The sequence below is a fragment of the Ostrea edulis genome, chromosome 2, assembly GCF_947568905.1.
Source record: "Ostrea edulis chromosome 2, xbOstEdul1.1, whole genome shotgun sequence".
Taxonomy (NCBI): domain Eukaryota; kingdom Metazoa; phylum Mollusca; class Bivalvia; order Ostreida; family Ostreidae; genus Ostrea; species Ostrea edulis.
Genome location: NC_079165.1, coordinates 99,357,971 through 99,363,931, shown reverse-complemented (window position 1 = coordinate 99,363,931; position 5,961 = coordinate 99,357,971).

Sequence of the window (5,961 nt, the reverse complement as noted above, 5' to 3'; positions counted from 1 at the left end):
GGAGTCTAATCTCATACAAAGGAAATTTAAAAAAAAAAATAATTCCACATAATTTCAAAGAATTGAATGAAGCATGTAAATTTATGAACGTAAACACCGACTTGCAAGATTTGACGCAACAACATACAATATGAGCGATGGTCAGTTTCGTTTTGAACAATATATTAGAGAGTTTATAACTATAAGATACACAGTAATTCACTTACTCAATGACTGGAAGATTCTCCTCAGAATATCTGCATCAACTGATTCAACTCCTGTTCTCGATTCATGTTCAAAATGTTGTTTACCGGTATAACATTATGGCGCCTGTCAATATCAACTTTCGCGCTCAGCATATATTGTGTGAATCCCACACCCGACGCATTGAACCCGATCTCTATTTACGATGCATAGAGCCGTAAAGCCCCATGAAGACCTACTTTGGTATACAGCTTAGATTATTCTAACTTAGTATAAATTAGCATTCCACAAACCAGAATAACGTACCTGGATAAAATCCTGATATGTAAATTATACATATAAAGGTGGATTTTTACCACTCTCATTTGATTAATTTCAACTCACAAACCCAGTATCTGAACTGTAATCAACAGATATACATGTAAATAAAGAAAAGAAATCTCTCTCTCTCTCTTTCTCTCTCTCTCTCTCTCTCTCTCTCTCTCTCTCTCCATTTATTTAGATATAAAAAAAAATTCTTCCCATTTTTTTCTAATTAACTATTACCCTTTGAACATCTACAATTCACATATGATGCTATATCAAAGGAAAACCATTGTAAAGTACTATGCAACCCTGTCAATGTAGTTCATGCTAGAAGGTTTTTTGAATTTTTTACATGAATGTTTTGAATTCCGCACCAAAGGTAGAGTGCTATAACTACATTTAATTTTTACATGAATGTTTTGAATTGCGCACCAAAAGTAGAGTGCTATAACTACATTTAATTTATGTAATATGCAATACTAAATTGTATACATAGTCTAATATCACAGGTACATATCAAATATATACTTGTATTTACATATATGTAAATGAACTGTTAGTAATTAGTTTATTGTCATTATATATCTCATATTGTGTAACATGATTGTATGCCAACATGCTTGGTGAATCAATAAATAATTGAAATAATAAGATTAAAATTCAGATACCTGTGCACTTACTTTAAAGGGGCATTAGCTGTGAAAGTGATGGTAACTATTTTTTTCTCAAAATCTCTCGATGATATTGAAATACATATTGATGACTAAAAAGAACATTTATTTTTTAATATGTACAAAAACAAGAAAATTAATCCTACTAAAACTATGTTAGATAACCGCTTTTAATGTAAAGAAATATATATACGGAAGAAGTATTCACTGCACCCCAATTAAATCATTTCTCAAATATAAACAAAAACAACAAATACATTTTGCTGACAGCATGCAAAGGTAACTAGAGAATAATTATACTGTCTCGCAAGACAATAATATTCGATCACCAAAATCACATATTCTTTTTCAAGATGTTAAAAGGTGTTTGAAATAATTAAATACAAGTGTAATTATTACTTTAATATATAATATCTATTATAGGGCAACTTTCATTGAATTCAATATTTGGTGACAAAATGACCGCTAATTCCCATTAAGACAAGAAGATCGATGGAAGGGGGTGCGAGAAATGTTGCATATGTTCTATTATAGAAAATGTTGTGATGGATATATATTGATATGGCTCTTTTATTCTAAATATTCAAGAAAAAGTCGTGAACTTTGGTACCCTTACTGTATCAGTTCTAAAATTTTAAGAAAAAAGTTGTGAACTTCTGGCACACGGTTCTGAAAACCAAAGAAAAAGTTGTGGTGCACTTCTGGCACACAGTTTTGATTCTGAATACCAAAGAAAAAGTTGTGGTGCACTTCTGGCACAGCTGTTTCATTTAGGAAAAGTTGTGGTGCACTTCTGGCACACTGTGCCACTAGTGGCACACTGTGTACTGCTAGTGGCACACTGTATGCCGCTAGCGGCATTAGCTGCACACTTCTGGCAAACAGCTCTGGCACACTGATTTGTTTGCCGCAAACTTGCAGCAAACTTGCGGCAAATTTGCAGCAAACTTTACATTTTGGTAAGGGAAAATTCATATGTCCTGCCAATGAAAATATGACCTGATTAAGAGGTACATGAATTACCTCATTTTCAAGAATATTTTGTGGTCTTGAACCGACATAATAAACCCCTTTAATGACTGGAGACATGAAAGAGTACATTAATTCTTTAGATATTAAGAGACTGGTACCAATAAATGATAGGAAGTATAACAATAATGACATATGATATTATACATTTATTGCATGATAGTGAGGGAGATATGAAGATTTATTCACCCAAGAATCGAGGGGAATATGATTTTTCTTGGGTGAATAAATCTTCATATCTCCCGAACATTCATGCAATAAATTGTTTATTATACCAAAACAAAGCAAGACCACAAAATTGCATTTGAGATTGGAGTCCGCTCATCTATACATTGTACATTTATGTAGCTGAGATTGCCCTAACGGTAACACGGACCGTGCCTCAACGAATTAGAAGGTACAGACAGCGAAATACAGTGATATGAAAACCAGTTTTTGTTTTATCATTCTCCTTGAATGCCGATTTACTTGCTTGTTTTTGTATCAACCCAAACCAGACAATTTAACTGTGTATCAGAGACCTGCATATTTTGTGCCTTACGAACTATGGAAGTAGAATGACTCGGACTTATTGTGACGTCACAATGCATTTCATCGTCTTTGACGTTAAATTTATGGAAAATACACAAGGCTGCCCAAGCGGTAAATATGATAGGGAGATATGATGTTTGAGAGGGAGATATGAAGTTTTATTATCCCTGGCATGTGACCGTCTAGACCAATCAGATTACGTATTGCATAGAATTCTCATACTGAGGTATAATAAATTTTATTATGTGATGCTCTTTTCTTGATGTCGATCATTATTTCAAAAAGACCAACCATGAAATATCAATTCTAAGAACATCCCTCAGAGAAGACCGATGGATTGCGTTGAGCTTATTTTCAGTTTATATATTTTTCAGAAAATAAAGAAAAATGTAGCCATCTACGATTGAACTCTTATGCATACAGTCTGTTGCAATTCCCATGGGCACGAATTGTGCTCCTTTGTTAGCTGACCTGTTTTTATATTCATATGAAGCAGAATTTATTCAAAAACTTCTACGTGAGAAGAAAAAAATCTCTCGCTGTGACCTTCAATTCGACTTTTAGATATATCGATGACGTTTTGTCTATTAACAATGATAGCTTTCATTCATATGTCGATTTGATATATCCCTGTGAGATCGAAATAAAGGACACCACAGAGTCGTCCACTTCTGCTTCATACTTAGATATTTTATTGAAAGTAGACATTAACGGCAAACTGACAACTCAACTGTATGACAAACGGGATGATTTCAGCTTCTCCATCGTCAACTTCCCACATTTATGTAGCAATATTCCATTATCACCTGCATATGGTGTTTATATATCTCAACTGATTCGATATGCAAGAGCTTGTTCTGGGTATAGTCAGTTTTTAAATTGAGGTAAGCTACTGAAAAACAAGTTGATGGTACAGGGATTTAAACAGTCTCGATTGAAGTCAGCATTTTGCAAATTCTATGGTCATTATAACGATCTAGTTCGTCAATACAACCTCGCATTGGGTCAAATGCTGTCTGACGTGTTTCATACCGATTGTTAAGCCGTTCTTGGCACACTGATTTGACTGCGGATAACTCCATTTACCTGATCAGGATATGGGGCTCACGGCGGGTGTGACCGGTCAACAGGGGATGCTTACTCCTCCTAGGCACCTGATCCCACCTCTGGTGTGTCCAGGGGTCCGTGTTTGCCCAACTATCTATTTTGTATTGCTTGTAGGAGTTATGAGATTGATCACTGTTCGTTATCTTCACCTTGCATGCATCAATTAAAGTGATGAGCAATTATTGATTTGATGCTTGCATTAATTCAATTGATGAGAGCAATTATTGATTTGATGCCTGCATGTAATAAGGTATATTCAATGTATAAACAACTACATTTCATATCTATAGTAAATGGATGGTGGTATTTTTGTAATCATTGTATAATTTTGAAGGGTTCATCAAATAAAGACAATCCACCATTGGAATTTTCAAAGTTTTATTTACTGTTTGATTTATTTCACCTATAGAATTTAACATTGATATGGAAATGGCATGTTTTATCAAAATATTTTTGAAAGAAATTGTATTTCTATACAATCTAAATCTAGTGGTAAAAATTTAAGTTACGTACACCCTTTTTGACAATATGAAATAAAATTAATCATTTACGACAGACATTTTTAGAAATAATTAGATTTTTCTTATTTTTACAATTGAAAGTAGATAACTTCAAGAAGTCTCGAGTGCAAAAAGGTCAGCTTCTAATTATTAACCACTCATGTGAATTTCATCTACTCCATTTTCATCATTATTTAACAATAAACATTTATGTTCATTTAAATCCTTCATAAGTGTTCATTATCCTTTTGTTATACATTGAATTTATACCTTAATTGATGAGAGCTGCCAGTGCATGCAATTATTGATTTGATGTGTGCATTAAATTCCAATGATGAGAGCAACCATTGATTTGATGTGTGCATGCATCAATTCAGTTATTGCTCTCATCAATTCAATAATGATGCGCGCATCAGTGTGGGGAAGTTTACAATTCCTCGCAAAATTTAATTTGGCACTCGGTATAAATGATTTGATGATCTCTTAATTGAATTGAAATATGTAATTCTCTTCAATTGAATTGTAGTACGTATCCATTCAGTTGTTGATATCATCAATTCATTTAAAGAGAGCAACAATTTATGTGCGCAATAATTCAGAATTGAAGATATTGATTATTTGAAGAATTGTACGCATCCAATGAATTTGATGTCTTCAAAATTACATATTTTCAATTATTGGAGTTAACGTTAACTAATTTGGCTCTCCACAGCCTATTTTAATCAAACTTGCAATAAAGCATCCTTGAGTGAAGGGGGATTCAAACTGATCAAATAAAATGTCACACCCTTCTTAAAGAGGAGATAATTTAAGGAATAGTGGAAATATGGTGGCATCTTTTAAAATTCTACTTAGGAACCATTGGACCAGAAAATACAAAACTTGATTTTCATTAATGAGTGTAGATTCAAAGTTGTTCAAATCATGTCCCCCAGGGGATAAGTGGTTTTATATGAGGACATATAGGAAAAAATGTTCTCAAGACCATGCGCAGGCCGGCCCATGATTAGTTATTCATCAATATGCAAGCATCCTCAGAAAAAATGTAGCTTCAAGTTTGTTGAAATCGTGGGTTGTAGGGTGGGGTCACAATTGAGGAACAAAGTTTTAAATGGGAAAATTTTTTTTTAATTTAAATTTCAAGAGTAAAGCTGCCATGATTTTTCATTATAAATATGCAAGCATCGATAGGTAGTGCAGATCAATTTTATTCCAATCATGGCCCCTGGGATAAGTTGTAATTAATAAAGTATGCTCATGCAGTATGGATTCAAGTTTTTCCACACCATGACCCCCAAGGCCCAGGGTGAGACTATAATAGGGGTAGAAAGTTTTACAGTAGAATATGTGGGAAAATCTTTTCAAGAACCACAATGGTGCAATTTGTCCGACTGATAATTATGCATGCATCCTTATGAGCAAAATTCAGATATCATATTTTCTTCATTGTGTATACTCCGGTATCCAGGTGCAAGTGTAATCACTCTTCATACACTTTGTCCTAATCAGCTGGAAACCAGTTTATCTCCAAATTAGCAAGACTTGTCTCTGTACCTGTAATTATTTGCAATCAGTGTTCTAGGTTTTTAACACCCATTCTTAGAGTATTTATCCCAGAAACAAGGAAAAACCTC